Source organism: Pseudophryne corroboree, chromosome 5, assembly GCF_028390025.1.
Source record: "Pseudophryne corroboree isolate aPseCor3 chromosome 5, aPseCor3.hap2, whole genome shotgun sequence".
Lineage (NCBI taxonomy): Eukaryota > Metazoa > Chordata > Amphibia > Anura > Myobatrachidae > Pseudophryne > Pseudophryne corroboree.
Window position 1 is genome coordinate 729,964,703 of NC_086448.1, and position 20,323 is coordinate 729,985,025.

Consider the following 20,323-nt stretch of genomic DNA (forward strand, 5'->3'; position numbering starts at 1 on the left):
GAAAAGTATTGCGCCAGGTCAAGAGACCCGCAGGCGATAGCTGTGGACGCTCTAGTGACACCGTGGGTGTACCGGTCGGTTTATGTGTTCCCTCCTCTTCCTCTCATACCAAAGGTACTGAGGATAATACGGAGAAGAGGAGTAAGAACTATACTCATTGTTCCGGATTGTCCAAGAAGGGCTTGGTACCCGGAACTTCAAGAAATGATCTCAGAGGACCCATGGCCTCTACCGCTCAGACAGGACCTGCTGCAGCAGGGGCCCTGTCTGTTCCAAGACTTACCGCGGCTGCGTTTGACGGCATGGCGGTTGAACACCGGATCCTGAAGGAAAAGGGCATTCCGGAGGAAGTCATTCCTACGCTGATTAAGGCTAGGAAAGAAGTAACCGCAAACCATTATCACCGCATATGGCGAAAATATGTTGCGTGGTGTGAGGCTAGGAAGGCCCCAACGGAGGAATTTCAGCTGGGCCGTTTCCTGCACTTCCTACAGTCAGGGGTGACTATGGGCCTTAAATTGGGTTCCATTAAGGTCCAGATTTCGGCTCTATCGATTTTCTTCCAGAGAGAACTGGCTTCACTACCTGAAGTTCAGACTTTTGTTAAGGGAGTGCTGCATATTCAGCCCCCTTTTGTGCCTCCAGTGGCACCTTGGGATCTCAATGTGGTGTTGGATTTCCTAAAGTCACATTGGTTTGAGCCACTTAAAACCGTGGATTTGAAATATCTCACTGGAAAGTGGTCATGTTGTTGGCCTTGGCTTCGGCCAGGCGTGTATCAGAATTGGCGGCTTTGTCATGTAAAAGCCCTTATCTGATTTTCCATATGGATAGGGCAGAATTGAGGACTCGTCCCCAGTTTCTCCCTAAAGTGGTATCAGCGTTTTATCTGAACCAACCTATCGTGGTGCCTGCGGCTACAAAAGACTTGGAGGCTTCCAAGTTGTTGGACGTAGTCAGGGCCCTGAAAATATATGTTTCCAGGACAGCTGGAGTCAGAAAGACTGACTCGCTATTTATCCTGTATGCGCCCAACAAGTTGGGTGCACCTGCTTCAAAGCAGTCTATTGCTCGCTGGATCTGTAGTACGATTCAGCTTGCACATTCTGCGGCTGGACTGCCGCATCCTAAATCAGTGAAAGCCCATTCCACGAGGAAGGTGGGCTCTTCTTGGGTGGCTGCCCGAGGGGTCTCGGCTCTACAACTTTGCCGAGCAGCTACTTGGTCGGGGTCAAACACATTTGCAAAATTCTACAAGTTTGACACCCTGGCTGAGGAGGACCTAGAGTTTGCCCATTCGGTGCTGCAGAGTCATCCGCACTATCCCGCCCGTTTGGGAGCTTTGGTATAATCCCCATGGTCCTTACGGAGTCCCAGCATCCACTTAGGACGTCAGAGAAAATAAGAATTTACTCACCGGTAATTCTATTTCTCGTAGTCCGTAGTGGGTGCTGGGCGCCCATCCCAAGTGCGGATTGTCTGCAAATCTTGTATATAGTTGTTGCTTCACTACAGGGTTATTGTTGAGCCATCTGTTGAGAGGCTCAGTTGTTATCATACTGTTAACTGGGTATTGTATCACGAGTTATACGGTGTGATTGGTGTGGCTGGTATGAGTCTTACCCGGGATTCAAAATCCTTCCTTCTTGTGTCAGCTCTTCCGGGCACAGTATCCTAGCTGAAGTCTAGAGGAGGGTCATGGTGGGAGGAGCCAGTGCACACCAGTTAGACCTAAAGCTTTCTTTATAGTTGTGCCCAGTCTCCTGCGGAGCCGCTATTCCCAATGGTCCTTACGGAGTCCCAGCATCCACTACGGACTACGAGAAATAGAATTACCGGTGAGTAAATTCTTATTTTTATTGTTCTTTTTATGGCTCTCCAAGCAGCACACGCACCCAAACACCGCTGGATCCTGGATCCAGAATCCACATGCTGCCTTCCCTGCAGTCTGCACGCTCAGCCAATAACTGAGAGACAGGCTGCTTCATTCATACATTATTGGACAGTTGAGCCGTCGCTCAGCTGTCCCGTCTGTGGCTGTGCTCTCTGCTGCCAGAGGCTAGCCATCTGCTGCTGCAGTGGGGATGGGAGCGCAAACCCCCCACCCGCCCACTCCTTAATCTGGCACTGTGGGGAAGGCAGCTTTAGCGCTGCCCGCCGTGTAAAGTTATAGTACAGCAGCGCGGGTAGCGCTGAAGCTGGCCGCTGTGGCTGCACAGGTGTGCTGGTCCGGATGGGTTGGCGCCTCTCTCGTGTTTTAGGGGGAGCGAGCTGCCCCCTTGCCTCCCCCCCCCATTCCGACGCCCCTAGTTCAAGACCAATTCAAATTATTTATATTCAAAATATTAAGCAATCCAGTGCTTGAGGCTTCCAATATTATATTAAGGGGACAAAACGAAGCGAAACCTGTCCCTCACCACATAACTGAGTCTAACAATGACATATAAACACAATTTACTTCATGTAATATTTGTGGGAGTTTTTTACTTTTCAAATATATGTACTGTACATATATAGATTCTAAGCACAGATGTAGCAATGCTCATCCATTCCGCAATGCGTATACATGGTTACTGGGCCTGCGAATGAGTTGCATGTGCACGCCATGTATTACATCGGCGGCCGCCAGCCGGTGCATACTACAGCATGCCGTGATGCGTATACCTGTGCATACACTTTGCAACAACACGAGTGTGGCTACATCTGTACCATATTATTTCACCAATGTTCTACCTATGGAGTTGCTGCAACCAATCAAGAGCCAGCAGCCCTATATAAATTTTTTCTGGAGGGCTGGCTGGTTGCCAGTACAATGTTGTTTTCTCATGGCTCAGCAATGTCTGTGAACTTTGCAGTTACTTGGCTAAACATTACCGGTCCTGATCCAGTTTCAATGCTACGCTTTATCCGATTCCACTACCAGATACTCAGCTATACTGTTCCTGTCTGGCCAAAAAAAACTTAACCAAAAGATACTACAACTTTATTGAATTGTCTGTCAGCTATTGATTTTGTTCCAACAGGTTGTATACTAGCCACTATTGATGTTTGTAATCTCTATACCTGTATCCCCCATGATGAGGGAATACAGGCGGTGAGAATTCTAATATCTAATAATGATGCGTACTGTGGTCCAGATATTGATCTGTATTTACAATTATTACAATTGACCCTTCAACGTAATTATTTTATGTTTAACAATCATTTTTATTTACAGCTTCAAGGATGTTCTATGGGATGTTATGTGTCACCTTCATTCGCTAATTCGTTTATGTTTAAAGTTGAGGAACATTTATTTTTTTCAACTACAGAAATTAGTTCCAATATTTTGCTTTATTTTTGTTATATAGATGATTTACTTATTTTTTGGACAGGCACACAGGAGACTTTGGAGCTTCTATTTTAAGAACATAATAATTCATCGTCTCCAGTTAAATTTACCTATAACTTGAATCCTGTTATGGTGGATTTTCTGGATGTTCATATTAAAGCAATTAATAATAAAATCACCACTGATTTATTTTCTAAATTGACATACAGGAACAACGTTCTTCATGCATCTAGCCACCATCCCTTATCGCTACGCAAAGGTCTCCCATATTCTCAAATGTTGGAGTCTAGATTAGATTCCTTAATTACCAAATTTTTGGAGAGGGGATATTCATCTAGTGATTTACAAAATTTGAAACAAAAGGTAATGCGTATACCTCGCTCCAAAACCATAAAGAATTTGGCAAAAAAGAGTGACCAAGATCGGTTGATTTGGGTCAACAAATGTAATACCCAAAGCAGAAACATTAATCACCTGTTAGGGTCTCCTGCCCTGTGCTGCCACGTCGTCATGGCAACCGGGAGACAAGTGCTAGTGGAGTAACCTGAGCGCAGCTGATACTCCGGTTCGGGTCTTTTGCTGTGCAGTGGTTATAGGCTCTGTGCACGGCAGGGGATCCGGTGCTGGTTTTTGTGCTCACAGTCTGTGAGGTCTGAGTGGGGCGTGGACAGCACCTGCTTTATAAGGCCTCTTTTCAGGGTAAGCAGATGCTGCTGAATCTTTGTTGGTTAGTCAGTTCATGAAAGTTAGCCAGTACTGTGTAGCTTTGTATTTGTTTGTTGCTTACTGCAAATAGGCCTGGGGATTTGGTATTACACTCTGCCAATCCAGACCTAGCAGTAAGACTGGAGTCAGTCGTTTAGCTTGCTGGGGTTCTGTTACCACTCTGTGAACTTAGCAAGTTTGCGGCTGTATTCTAAGACTTGCCTGTCTAATCCTGTCTCACTGTGCTAGGTGTCAGGGGTCAGTTTAGTGGCAGTAAGCTAAAACCTGTGCACTGCAAGTGAGAAATAGGATTGTGGAGACTCTCCTTGTGTCTATCATTCCATCTCTGACCAAGGAGTTTACTGCCACACCCGTTGGTAACCCTTTAGGGTTTTGCTGTTGCCCTTAGCAACAGCATTTCGGGTTCTCTATGTATTAAAACACAACATCTTGCTTTTTCCATCTGTGCAGTTCTAATACAAAGGAGATACCCAGTTCCTTAGCCTCTGGGCTTCTCTGTTCACTTTGTGTGTATTTTGTTACCCTATTACCTTCTGTGTACGTTATGTCATGTTCCCCAGTTTGTCTGTGAGTCCATTTGTATTGCATAACAGTTCAGACACCGGTACATTCCTGCAGACACTGGAGTGCATGACAGTTCTGACACCAGTGCTTTCCTGCAGGCACTGGTGTGCATAACATATTCAGCAGCCTAATACTCCTGTTGAAATTTTGTGGGAATATGGAGCATACCCCTCAAAATACGTTGCAACAGGTGGTCGATCAGGTGCAGGTCCTGACTCGACAATTTAATGATTTGTCCATTAAAATGCACACCTCCCAGGCTGCTGGTGGAGCTCCCGCAGCAGCAGCACCTGCAGGGGTTAAGGAGCCGAAAGTAAATCTCCCGGATCGTTTTTCTGGAGATCGCTCTCAGTTCTTTTGTTTCAAGGAGAGCTGCAAGCTATACTTCCGGCTTAGGCCTCAGTCTTCTGGGTCGGAGATTCAGCGGGTGGGCATAGTGATTTCCTTGCTACAAGGAGACCCACAGGTCTGGGCATATGGGTTGCAGCCTGACTGTCCGTCGCTTAAAAGTGTTGATGCTTTTTTTACGGCACTGGGCATGTTGTATGATGACCCTGACAAGACGGCCTCAGCCGAGGCTCAGATTTCAATCCTTAAGCAAGGGCGAAGGCCAGTTGAGGTTTACTGTACGGAGTTTCGGAGGTTGGCCCATGATACCCAGTGGAATGACCCAGCCCTGAGACACCAGTACCGAAGAGGTCTTTCTAACCAGATAAAGGACCAACTGGTACAATATCCCTTGCCTGATAGCTTGGATCAGCTCATGCAGTTATCCATCCGGGTGGATAGACGGCTGAGAGAGCGTAGGCTTGAAAGGGAGACTGAGATTTCCTTCCTTCCCAAGGGAACCTCAGACTCTGAGGAATTTTCTGAGGAGCCTATGCAGATTGGGGCTACCCGCCTCTGCTCGCGTGAGAAGACGCGGAGGAGACAGCAGGGGTTGTGTTTGTACTGTGGGAATAAAGGTCATGTGGTAGTATCATGCCCAGAAAAGCCGGAAAACTTCAGGGCCTGAGGGTGATGGGAAATATCCTGTCAGGCCAGAAGTCAGAATTTCCCAAGAAGACTTTTATCATTCCGGTGACCTTGAAGATCCTCGGTCAAACTGTCAAGACTGAGGCCTTTGTGGACAGTGGGGCCGACGGAGTTTTTATGGACCGCCAATTCGCCCTGAAACACTCTGTTCCCTTAGTACCCTTGGCATCGGAAATTGAGATTTGTGGGTTAAACGGGGAACCATTATCCCAAGGTAAAATTACCTCTTGCACTAGCCAGATTTCTTTGTTTATTGGAGCCACACACTCTGAAAAATTGTCCTTTTATGTGACTGTCTGTACTTTTGCCCCATTGGTGTTGGGGTTACCCTGGTTAAGGGCCCACAATCCTCAATTTGACTGGGTCTCTAGGGAGATTCTTAGTTGGGGTACTGATTGTTTCAGGAGTTGCTTGAGCCTTCCAGTCAGGCTCTCGCAGCTAAGTTTGCCAGGATTGCCAGGGTGTTATGCAGATTTTGCGGACGTGTTCTCCAAAAAAGTTGCAGAGGTACTACCTCCCCATCGCCCCTATGACTGTGCCATTGATTTGTTGCCAAATGCTAAGCTTCCCAAGAGCAGGTTGTACTCCCTGTCACGTCCTGAGACTCAGGCTATGGCAGAGTACATTCAGGAGAACTTGGCTAAGGGATTTATCAGACCTTCACAGTCTCCAGTTGGGTCGGGGTTCTTCTTCGTGGGTAAAAAGGACGGTTCGTTGCGACCCTGCATCGACTTCAGGGAATTGAACCGTATCACGATTAAAAACTCATACCCACTGCCTCTCATTTCGGTCTTGTTTGACCAGCTTCGTACTGCCACCATTTTTTCTAAGATTGACCTACGCGGTGCGTACAATCTAATCCGAATAAGAGAGGGGGATGAATGGAAGACTGCCTTTAATACCCACTCAGGGCATTATGAATATTTGGTGATGCCTTTTGGGCTCTGTAATGCCCCGGCAGTCTTCCAGGATTTCATGAATGATGTGCTCAGGGAATATTTGGATAGATTCTTAGTTGTATACTTAGATGACATCCTAATCTTCTCCCATTCCCTGGAGGAACATCGGAAGCATGTACGCTTAGTCCTCCAGAAACTCAGAGACCACCGGCTTGGGGCGAAGCTGGAGAAGTGCGAATTTGAAGTTCAGCAAATCGCATTTCTAGGATATATTATCTCCCCAGAAGGTTTCCAAATGGAGGGTTCCAAGGTACAGGCAGTCCTGGATTGGGTGCAGCCCACTAGTTTGAAGGCGCTTCAGCGTTTCCTGGGCTTTGCGAATTTTTATAGACGATTTATCGCTGGATTTTCGTCTATAGTGGCGCCCTTGGTGGCACTCACTAAGAAAGGGGCGGATGTTGCTCACTGGTCTTGTGAGGCTAAAGCGGCTTTTGCCCGTCTCAAAAGGGCATTTGTTTCGGCCAAGGTGCTGCGACACCCAGATCCAGAGCGTCCTTTTGTGGTGGAGGTGGATGCCTCTGAGATGGGTATTGGGGCAGTGCTTTCTCAGATGGGAGTGTCTGATAATCGCCTTCATCCCTGTGCTTACTTTTCCCGTAAATTTTTGCCTGCCGAGATGAATTATGACGTGGGTAACCGGGAATTGTTGGCTATTAAGGATGCACTCGAGGAGTGGAGACACTGGCTTGAGGGGTTAAGTTTGTGGTCTCAATTCTCACTGACCATAAGAATCTGGCATATTTAGAGTCAGCGAAGCGTCTCAATGCCAGGCAGGCACGATGGGCTTTGTTTTTTGCTCGCTTTAATTTTTTGATAACATATCGCCCTGGGTCAAAAAACATCAAGGCTGATGCGCTCTCGCGGAGTTTTGCTCCAATCCAGGAGACCACCGAGGAGCCGTTGCCCATTGTTTCCCCATCATGTATTAAAGTGGGCATTACCCAGGACCTCTTATCATTAGTCCTTAGAGCACAGGAGCAGGCTCCTCCAGACCTTCCGGTAGGTCTTTTGTTTGTGCCTCCTAGGTTAAGACAGCGAGTGTTCCTGGAATTCCATGCCAAGAAGTCGGCAGGTCACCCGGGTATTGCCAGAACTCGGGAGTTGCTATCTAGGGCGGTGTGGTGGCCCTCGGTGGCTAAGGATGTGGATCAGTGGGTTCGGGCATGTGACATCTGTGCCCGAAATAAGACTCCTAGAGGGGTTCCTGTTGGCCCATTACATCCACTCTCTATCCCATCTAAGCCATGGACCCACATTTCAATGGATTTTGTGGTGGACTTGCCCAAATCCTCGGGGATGACAGCCATCTGGGTTGTCGTTGACAGGTTTTCGAAGATGGCGCACTTCGTTCCACTGGTTGGGCTGCCATCAGCCAGACGCCTGTCTGAATTATTTATGCTGCATGTTGTGCATCTCCACGGGTTGCCACTTGATGTGGTCTCTGACCGCGGATCCCAGTTTGTGGCCAAATTCTGGAGGGCATTTTGTTCCGATCTCCAGATTTCTGTCAGCTTGTCGTCAGGCTACCATCCGCAGTCTAATGGGCAGACTGAAAGGGTGAACCAGTCCTTGGAGCAGTTCCTCAGGTGTTATGTCTCTAAGTGTCAGACTGACTGGGTTGCTCATCTGTCCATGGCGGAGTTTGCCTATAACAACGCGGCTCACTCTGCTACAGGGATCTCTCCCTTCCTTTGTGTGTATGGGCATCATCCTAAGGCCAATTCTTTTGACCCCCTGGACTCCACGCCTGGTGGTTCCTCTGTGGTTTCGGTCCTTAGAGGTATTTGGCGGAAAGTGAAGAAAGCCCTTGTGTCTGTGTCATTAGTGACCAAAAGGGTTTTTGATAAGCGGAAAAGACCCTGCAGCTTCAAATTAGGAGACTTCGTCTGGTTGTCTACCAAGAATTTGAAGTTGAGACAGCCATCTCATAAGTTAGGGCCCCGGTTCATCGGCCCTTATAAGATCACCAGGGTTATCAATCCGGTGGCATTTCAGTTAGATCTGCCCCGTTCTTTGGGTATCAATAAAACATTTCATTGTTCCCTTTTAAAACGGGCGATTAGTAATCCTTCTTCCAGTGGAAGACCTTCCCCTCTTCTGATACGTGGCCAGAGGGAGTTTGTTGTTGAAAGGATTCTTGACTCCAAGGTGGTTCGGGGTCGGCTGTCATTTTTGGTGCACTGGAAGGGGTATGGCCCGGAGGAGCGGTCGTGGGTGCGCAGTTGTGATCTTCATGCCCCCAGACTGATACGCTCTTTCTTCTCGCAGTTCCCCGATAAACCCGGTGGTAGGGGTTCTTTGACCCCTCGTCAGAGGGGGGGTACTGTTAGGGTCTCCTGCCCTGTGCTGCCACGTCGTCATGGCAACCGGGAGACAAGTGCTAGTGGAGTAACCTGAGCGCAGCTGATACTCCGGTTCGGGTCTTTTGCTGTGCAGTGGTTATAGGCTCTGTGCACGGCAGGGGATCCGGTGCTGGTTTTTGTGCTCACAGTCTGTGAGGTCTGAGTGGGGCGTGGACAGCACCTGCTTTATAAGGCCTCTTTTCAGGGTAAGCAGATGCTGCTGAATCTTTGTTGGTTAGTCAGTTCATGAAAGTTAGCCAGTACTGTGTAGCTTTGTATTTGTTTGTTGCTTACTGCAAATAGGCCTGGGGATTTGGTATTACACTCTGCCAATCCAGACCTAGCAGTAAGACTGGAGTCAGTCGTTTAGCTTGCTGGGGTTCTGTTACCACTCTGTGAACTTAGCAAGTTTGCGGCTGTATTCTAAGACTTGCCTGTCTAATCCTGTCTCACTGTGCTAGGTGTTAGGGGTCAGTTTAGTGGCAGTAAGCTAAAACCTGTGCACTGCAAGTGAGAAATAGGATTGTGGAGACTCTCCTTGTGTCTATCATTCCATCTCTGACCAAGGAGTTTACTGCCACACCCGTTGGTAACCCTTTAGGGTTTTGCTGTTGCCCTTAGCAACAGCATTTCGGGTTCTCTATGTATTAAAACACAACATCTTGCTTTTTCCATCTGTGCAGTTCTAATACAAGGGAGATACCCAGTTCCTTAGCCTCTGGGCTTCTCTGTTCACTTTGTGTGTATTTTGTTACCCTATTACCTTCTGTGTACGTTATGTCATGTTCCCCAGTTTGTCTGTGAGTCCATTTGTTTTGCATAACAGTTCAGACACCGGTACATTCCTGCAGACACTGGAGTGCATGACAGTTCTGACACCAGTGCTTTCCTGCAGGCACTGGTGTGCATAACATCACCTCAGTAAAAAAATCTGCCCAATTTTACAGGCAGATAAACATCTTGCAAAACTATCCAATACTCGACTAATGCCAGCATACAAACGGGGCAAAAACCTCCGAGATCATTTAGTTAAAACAAATATTCAGTACCCTGCATCAAAAAGTACGGCCTCAGGTGGATTCCTCAGTACTTCTAAGCCTGGCTGCTTTCGTTGCCTTGGATGCACGACTTGCAGCCATATGATATCTGGTGATACTTTTCACCATCCTTATACTGGAGAAAGTTTCAAAATTAGACACCGAGTCACTTGCTCTACTAAATTTGTCATATATCTTTTAAGCTGTCGTTGTGGTCTCCACTATGTCGGGAATTCCGAATTCACTTTTAAAGAGAGGATGGCGGGACACTGGGATTCTATTAGAGCTGCCTTAACGACAGGGCACAGTGACCAACCGGTTGCCCGACATTTTCTTAATGCCCGCCATTAGCTGGCAGTGCTAAAACATTGTATAATTGATCACATACCACCTTTAGCCCGTGGTGGTAATCGTGGCTTGCTCCTTTTACAAGCAGAATCCAAATGGATATTCCTTTTGGATACACTTTCACCAAAAGGCTTAAATGAACATTCAGGTTTTTCATATTTTCTGTAATAGATACAATGTTAGATGCTTTTTTTTTTTATATATTGCATAGTAGCTCTTTCATATTTAGATATTATAGTGGGTATTGCCAGCTTTCAATCTAATTTTATGGGTAGCAAATGGATATATACAATATCACTATTAGTAACAATCTGCAAGGAGAATACTATATTTCTTAATATTTATTGAGTATGTTTATTGAGACATGTGCCTCAATATTGACTCGTGGATACTTTCCTCACACTAGAATACAGGGTGCATTTAGGTATCTATGACTCATGGTTTATTATGGCTAGATTAAAGATCCTATTATATCTGTGCTTGATATGAGCGGATCCTCTATTGTTACATGGTCTTAGGGTATGTAGTATACAGATGGTGATCCGCTTTTAATGTTATTATACATTTAAATATGTTTTTTTGTATTGTGGGGTGGTAATTATGTTGCTAATCACCTCACAGGTGATTTCTCTCCGTGACGCCTTGGGCTGGTTTCCTGTGATGACGTCCTCTTTCTGAGCAAGGACTGTGGACACTGGGTGCCACGGACTGACGGGCGTGGGTATAAAGGTAAGCACTGTTTGATTTATTAATTGTCCTGACAAAAATGTTTCACTAAAAACATAGAAACGTTGACACATCTGACAGTGGTCTGTCGTTATTTTATGGAAAGCCGTGAGTGCCGCCGACCGTGTATATACATATGGAGACTGCTTAGTCATCTACGGAGGGCACCGGACATTAAACTTTATCATCTTCAGAATGGAGTGCCGCTGACTGGGATTAACTATTATTGCTACACAGTTCATGCACAGAACTGTCTGCTATATTGAAAGCACCCACTGTATATTGTAAATATCTTTCGCCTGGAACTCTCACTTTCACTGGGGTGTTTTATTGTGCGACCACCACCTGTCTATTTGTATACAACGGCTACATAGTAGCAATCATGTCTATGTCGAATGACACTGATCTGGAGGCACTTCTAGCAGCTATTGAATCGACACAAGGTGAAACATTCAGTTATTCTGATTCTGATGCTACTAATATCCGATTTAAAGAAAATCTCAGTGCCATTGGTGGAAACCTGGATAATTTACACTTGTTTCGTGAGCTTTTGAAACTTAAAAGGAAGGAGCAGGACTATTACTACCATGGGGTTACCCTGTCGGATTATCACTGTGAGGGCAAAATACCCCACGGTTTTCGAATCAAAAACATCTCCACTATTGGACGATTCAATGCCACATTTTGCAAAAAATGGATTTTATTCCTTAACGCTCCTATGATCTCATTCTCTTAGTTATAAAAGAGGTCACTCAGGAATTGGCCAATATACGTTCTCAGATTGATATCTTTGAAATTACTCATAAAATTACTTTGGAAACAGATACTTCTAACAATTGGCTTGAAAAAATGTATATTCAAATAGACAAGTATGAGAAAGATCTAATCCAATACAAGCGCAACAAATTGGATAAAGTTAACAATGACTATGCTAAAAGGCAAGTTTATCCATGGCTATCCGGTATGAGTAATACCAAAAGAATATCTATAAGATGTCCATTTAACCGTTATAATACTGCACAATTGGATACCGTGTCTTCTACAGAGGGAGCAACATCGGCAAGTGATGTAGACCTTCAGGAGAACATCATAGGCCAACCTCCTTTAGGGGTTCGCACCAGAGCCCAACTAGCCGACCCCGAAGGTGATATACAAGGCGGGGGGCCAGGAGCAGAGGTCAAAATGTAAAAAAAAGTCCTTACTCCAGACGGAAGTGATGTTCAATTTCTCTGACCGCTCTTTTTCCCCATTGGAAAACAGAATACTATCTATGGGATTGAATTTCATCCCTACTAGGAGATTAAATCCATTTGAGTGGAAAATTTAACAATTCAAACTTGGTCGACAACTGAGACTTAAAGAAGACTTTAGTTTACATCCATCTACCTCTGCCGAAAAAACATCTGAGTCCATCACACTGGTCTTGAGATCAAAATCTAAATTTGATCCGACATCACATAATCAGGCCATTAAAATCTACTGTAACACCATAGATTATCAAGTCCGCAAGGATGATAAACAACATTCTTAGCATGCTTCTAATCTATCAAAGCGGGAATGGGAGGCACTAATTAAGCTCTCCAAATATGTTGATGTGTTTATATACCCGTCAGATAAGGGCGGAGCCATTGTCATACAAAATACAGCTGAATATGTCAAGGAACTTGACGACAACTTGCTGTCATATCAACATATCAGAAATTGCCTATGGATCCTACTCAGGAGTTTAAAAAAGTACTTGTTGCCATTTTGAAAACAGCTTTATTGGATAATAGACTCACCCAAGTAGCCTTTGATGCCCTTACCACAGCGTTTCCTATTATTCCCATACTGTACTCTCTCCCGAAAATTCACAAGAATAGTGAGATTCCCCCAGCTAGATCTATAATATCTGCTAGGGGTTCCCTATATCAATGTGTTTCCATTTATCTGGACCACTTTTTGCAACCTTGTGTGCAGGCCAAAAAAACTTATCTAAAAGATACTACAGCTTTATTGAATTATCTGTCAGCTATTGATTTTGTTCCAACAGGCTGTATACTAGCCACTATTGAGGTATATAATCTCTATACCTGTATCCCCCATGATGAGGGAATACAGGTGGTGAGATTTCTAATATCTAATTATGATGCGTACTGTGGTCCAGATATTAATCTGTATTTACAATTATTACAATTGACCCTTCAACGTAATTATTTTATGTTTAACAATCATTTTTATTTACAACTTCTAGGATGTTCTATGGGGAGAAATGTGTCGCCTTCATTCACTAATTCATTTAGGTTTAAAGTTGAGGGACAGTTATTTTTTTCTACTACAGATATTAGGTCCAATATTTTGCTTTATTTTTGTTATATAGATGATTTACTTATTTTTTGGACAGGCACACAGGAGACTTTGGAGCTTCTATTGGAAGAACATAATAATTCATTGTCTCCAGTTAAATTTACCTATAACTTGAATCCTGTTATGGTGGATTTTCTGGATGTTCATATTGAAGTAATTAATAATAAAATCACCACTGATTTATTTTCTAAATTGACATACAGGAACAACGTTCTTCATGCATCTAGCCACCATCCTTTATCGCTACGCAAAGGTCTCCCATATTCTCAAATGTTGAGAGGAAGCTGTATTGTAAGCGACGAATCTAAGTTGGAGTCTAGATTGGATTCCTTAATTACCAAATTTTTGGAGAGGGAATATTCATCTAGTGATTTACAAAATTTAAAACAAAAGGTAATGCGTATACCTCGCTACAAAACCTTACAGAATTTGGCAAAAAAGAGTGACCAAGATATACGTTGATTTGGGTCAACAAATTTAATACCCGAAACAAAAACATTAATCACCTCAGTAAAAAAATCTGCCCAATTTTACAGGCATATAAACTAGAGATGAGCGGGTTCGGTTTCTCTGAATCCGAACCCGCCAGAACTTCATGTTTTTTTTCACGGGTCCGAGCGACTCGGATCTTCCCGCCTTGCTCGGTTAACCCGAGCGCGCCCGAACGTCATCATGACGCTGTCGGATTCTCGCGAGGCTCGGATTCTATCGCGAGACTCGGATTCTATATAAGGAGCCGCGCGTCGCCGCCATTTTCACACGTGCATTGAGATTGATAGGGAGAGGACGTGGCTGGCGTCCTCTCCATTTAGATTATAAGAGACTGAGAGAGATTTACTGGAGCTGACTAGGAGGAGTACTGTTACTGTAGAAGTGTAGAGACTGAGTGGAGAGAGTTTACTAGTGAGGACAGTGCAGTTTACTTTATAATCCGTTCTCTGCCTGAAAAAAGCGATACACAGCACACAGTGACTCAGTCACATACCATATCTGTGTGCACTGCTCAGGCTCAGGCCAGTGTGCTGCATCATCTATTATCTATATATAATATTATATATATCTGTCTGACTGCTCAGCTCACACAGCTTATAATTGTGGGGGAGACTGGGGAGCACTACTGCAGTGCCAGTTATAGGTTATAGCAGGAGCCAGGAGTACATAATATATTATATAGTGAGTGACCACCAGACACACAGTGCAGTTTATTTAATATATCCGTTCTCTGCCTGAAAAAAGCGATACACACAGTGACTCAGTCAGTCACATACCATATCTGTGTGCACTGCTCAGGCTCAGGCCAGTGTGCTGCATCATCTATTATCTATATATAATATTATATATATCTGTCTGACTGCTCAGCTCACACAGCTTATAATTGTGGGGGAGACTGGGGAGCACTACTGCAGTGCCAGTTATAGGTTATAGCAGGAGCCAGGAGTACATAATATATTATATAGTGAGTGACCACCAGACACACAGTGCAGTTTATTTAATATATCCGTTCTCTGCCTGAAAAAAGCGATATACACACAGTGACTCAGTCAGTCACATACCATATCTGTGTGCACTGCTCAGGCTCAGGCCAGTGTGCTGCATCATCTATATATATTATATATCTGTCTGACTGCTCAGCTCACACAGCTTATAATTGTGGGGGAGACTGGGGAGCACTACTGCAGTGCCAGTTATAGGTTATAGCAGGAGCCAGGAGTACATATTATATTAAAATTAAACAGTGCACACTTTTGCTGCAGGAGTGCCACTGCCAGTGTGACTGACCAGTGACCTGACCACACTGACCACCAGTATAGTTAGTAGTATACTTATATTGTGATTGCCTGAAAAAGTTAAACACTCGTCGTGTGACTTCACTTGTGTGTTTTTTTTTTTTTATTCTATAAAAATAAAACTCATTCTGCTGACAGACAGTGTCCAGCAGGTCCGTCATTATATAATATATAATATATACCTGTCCGGCTGCAGTAGTGATATATATATATTTTTTATATCATTTATCATCCAGTCGCAGCAGACACAGTACGGTAGTTCACGGCTGTGGCTACCTCTGTGTCTCTGCACTCGGCAGGCAGTCCGTCCATAATTGTAATACCACCTAACCGTGGATTTTTTTCATTCTTCTTTATACATACATAGTTACATAGACATCTTCTCTTTATCAACCAGTCTATATTAGCTGCAGACACAGTACAGTACGGTAGTTCACGGCTGTGGCTACCTCTGTGTCTGCACTCGGCAGGCAGTCCGTCCATAATTGTATACCACCTAACCGTGGTTTTTTTTCATTCTTCTTTATACATACATAGTTACATAGACATCTTCTCTTTATCAACCAGTCTATATTAGCTGCAGACACAGTACAGTACGGTAGTTCACGGCTGTGGCTACCTCTGTGTCTGCACTCGGCAGGCAGTCCGTCCATAATTGTATACCACCTAACCATGGATTTTTTTCAGTCTTCTTTATACATACATAGTTACATAGACATCTTCTCTTTATCAACCAGTCTATATTAGCTGCAGACACAGTACAGTACGGTAGTTCACGGCTGTGGCTACCTCTGTGTCTGCAGTCGGCAGGCAGTCCATAATTGTATACTAGTATCCATCTCCATTGTTTACCTGAGGTGCCTTTTAGTTGTGCCTATTAAAATATGGAGAACAAAAATGTTGAGGTTCCAAAATTAGGGAAAGATCAAGATCCACTTCCACCTCGTGCTGAAGCTGCTGCCACTAGTCATGGCCGAGACGATGAAATGCCAGCAACGTCGTCTGCCAAGGCCGATGCCCAATGTCATAGTACAGAGCATGTCAAATCCAAAACACCAAATATCAGAAAAAAAAGGACTCCAAAACCTAAAATAAAATTGTCGGAGGAGAAGCGTAAACTTGCCAATATGCCATTTACCACACGGAGTGGCAAGGAGCGGCTGAGGCCCTGGCCTATGTTCATGGCTAGTGGTTCAGCTTCACATGAGGATGGAAGCACTCAGCCTCTCGCTAGAAAAATGAAAAGACTCAAGCTGGCAAAAGCAGCACAGCAAAGAACTGTGCATTCTTCGAAATCCCAAATCCACAAGGAGAGTCCAATTGTGTCGGTTGCGATGCCTGACCATCCCAACACTGGACGTGAAGAGCATGCGCCTTCCACCATTTGCACGCCCCCTGCAAGTGCTGGAAGGAGCACCCGCAGTCCAGTTCCTGATAGTCAGATTGAAGATGTCAGTGTTGAAGTACACCAGGATGAGGAGGATATGGGTGTTGCTGGCGCTGGGGAGGAAATTGACCAGGAGGATTCTGATGGTGAGGTGGTTTGTTTAAGTCAGGCACCCGGGGAGACACCTGTTGTCCGTGGGAGGAATATGGCCGTTGACATGCCAGGTGAAAATACCAAAAAAATCAGCTCTTCGGTGTGGAGGTATTTCACCAGAAATGCGGACAACAGGTGTCAAGCCGTGTGTTCCCTTTGTCAAGCTGTAATAAGTAGGGGTAAGGACGTTAACCACCTCGGAACATCCTCCCTTATACGTCACCTGCAGCGCATTCATAATAAGTCAGTGACAAGTTCAAAAACTTTGGGTGACAGCGGAAGCAGTCCACTGACCAGTAAATCCCTTCCTCTTGTAACCAAGCTCACGCAAACCACCCCACCAACTCCCTCAGTGTCAATTTCCTCCTTCCCCAGGAATGCCAATAGTCCTGCAGGCCATGTCACTGGCAATTCTGACGAGTCCTCTCCTGCCTGGGATTCCTCCGATGCATCCTTGCGTGTAACGCCTACTGCTGCTGGCGCTGCTGTTGTTGCCGCTGGGAGTCGATGGTCATCCCAGAGGGGAAGTCGTAAGCCCACTTGTACTACTTCCAGTAAGCAATTGACTGTTCAACAGTCCTTTGCAAGGAAGATGAAATATCACAGCAGTCATCCTACTGCAAAGCGGATAACTGAGGCCTTGACAACTATGTTGGTGTTAGACGTGCGTCCGGTATCCGCCGTTAGTTCACAGGGAACTAGACAATTTATTGAGGCAGTGTGCCCCCGTTACCAAATACCATCTAGGTTCCACTTCTCTAGGCAGGCGATACCGAGAATGTACACGGACGTCAGAAAAAGACTCACCAGTGTCCTAAAAAATGCAGTTGTACCCAATGTCCACTTAACCACGGACATGTGGACAAGTGGAGCATGGCAGGGTCAGGACTATATGACTGTGACAGCCCACTGGGTAGATGTATGGACTCCCGCCGCAAGAACAGCAGCGGCGGCACCAGTAGCAGCATCTCGCAAACGCCAACTCTTTCCTAGGCAGGCTACGCTTTGTATCACCGCTTTCCAGAATACGCACACAGCTGAAAACCTCTTACGGCAACTGAGGAAGATCATCGCGGAATGGCTTACCCCAATTGGACTCTCCTGTGGATTTGTGGCATCGGACAACGCCAGCAATATTGTGTGTGCATTAAATATGGGCAAATTCCAGCACGTCCCATGTTTTGCACATACCTTGAATTTGGTGGTGCAGAATTTTTTAAAAAACGACGGGCGTGCAAGAGATGCTGTCGGTGTACAGGCACCACGTACAGAAGACTGGAGCACCACCAAAAACTACTGAACCTGCCCTGCCATCATCTGAAGCAAGAAGTGGTAACGAGGTGGAATTCAACCCTCTATATGCTTCAGAGGTTGGAGGAGCAGCAAAAGGCCATTCAAGCCTATACAATTGAGCACGATATAGGAGGTGGAATGCACCTGTCTCAAGTGCAGTGGAGAATGATTTCAACGTTGTGCAAGGTTCTGATGCCCTTTGAACTTGCCACACGTGAAGTCAGTTCAGACACTGCCAGCCTGAGTCAGGTCATTCCCCTCATCAGGCTTTTGCAGAAGAAGCTGGAGGCATTGAAGAAGGAGCTAAAAGGGAGCGATTCCGCTAGGCATGTGGGACTTGTGGATGCAGCCCTTAATTCGCTTAACAAGGATTCACGGGTGGTCAATCTGTTGAAATCAGAGCACTACATTTTGGCCACCGTGCTCGATCCTAGATTTAAAGCCTACCTTGGATCTCTCTTTCCGGCAGACACAAGTCTGCTGGGGTTGAAAGACCTGCTGGTGACAAAATTGTCAAGTCAAGCGGAACGCGACCTGTCAACATCTCCTCCTTCACATTCTCCCGCAACTGGGGGTGCGAGGAAAAGGCTCAGAATTCCGAGCCCACCCGCTGGCGGTGATGCAGGGCAGTCTGGAGCGACTGCTGATGCTGACATCTGGTCCGGACTGAAGGACCTGACAACGATTACGGACATGTCGTCTACTGTCACTGCATATGATTCTCTCAACATTGATAGAATGGTGGAGGATTATATGAGTGACCGCATCCAAGTAGGCACGTCACACAGTCCGTACTTATACTGGCAGGAAAAAGAGGCAATTTGGAGGCCCTTGCACAAACTGGCTTTATTCTACCTAAGTTGCCCTCCCACAAGTGTGTACTCCGAAAGAGTGTTTAGTGCCGCCGCTCACCTTGTCAGCAATCGGCGTACGAGGTTACATCCAGAAAATGTGGAGAAGATGATGTTCATTAAAATGAATTATAATCAATTCCTCCGCGGAGACATTGACCAGCAGCAATTGCCTCCACAAAGTACACAGGGAGCTGAGATGGTGGATTCCAGTGGGGACGAATTGATAATCTGTGAGGAGGGGGATGTACACGGTGATATATCGGAGGGTGAAGATGAGGTGGACATCTTGCCTCTGTAGAGCCAGTTTGTGCAAGGAGAGATTAATTGCTTCTTTTTTGGGGGGGGTCCAAACCAACCCGTCATATCAGTCACAGTCGTGTGGCAGACCCTGTCACTGAAATGATGGGTTGGTTAAAGTGTGCATGTCCTGTTTTGTTTATACAACATAAGGGTGGGTGGGAGGGCCCAAGGACAATTCCATCTTGCACCTCTTTTTTCTTTTCTTTTTCTTTGCATCATGTGCTGATTGGGGAGGGTTTTTTGGAAGGGACATCCTGCGTGACACTGCAGTGCCACTCCTAGATGGGCCCGGTGTTTGTGTCGGCCACTAGGGTCGCTAATCTTACTCACACAGTCAGCTACCTCATTGCGCCTCTTTTTTTCTTTGCGTCATGTGCTGTTTGGGGAGGGTTTTTTGGAAGGGACATCCTGCGTGACACTGCAGTGCCACTCCTAGATGGGCCCGGTGTTTGTGTCGGCCACTAGGGTCGCTAATCTTACTCACACAGCTACCTCATTGCGCCTCTTTTTTTCTTTGCGTCATGTGCTGTTTGGGGAGGGTTTTTTGGAAGGGACATCCTGCGTGACACTGCAGTGCCACTCCTAGATGGGCCCGGTGTTTGTGTCGGCCACTAGGGTCGCTAATCTTACTCACACAGCTACCTCATTGCGCCTCTTTTTTTCTTTGCGTCATGTGCTGTTTGGGGAGGGTTTTTTGGAAGGGCCATCCTGCGTGACACTGCAGTGCCACTCCTAGATGGGCCCGGTGTTTGTGTCGGCCACTAGGGTCGCTAATCTTACTCACACAGCTACCTCATTGCGCCTCTTTTTTTCTTTGCGTCATGTGCTGTTTGGGGAGGGTTTTTTGGAAGGGACATCCTGCGTGACACTGCAGTGCCACTCCTAGATGGGCCCGGTGTTTGTGTCGGCCACTAGGGTCGCTTATCTTACTCACACAGCGACCTCGGTGCAAATTTTAGGACTAAAAATAATATTGTGAGGTGTGAGGTATTCAGAATAGACTGAAAATGAGTGTAAATTATGGTTTTTGAGGTTAATAATACTTTGGGATCAAAATGACCCCCAAATTCTATGATTTAAGCTGTTTTTTAGTGTTTTTTGAAAAAAACACCCGAATCCAAAACACACCCGAATC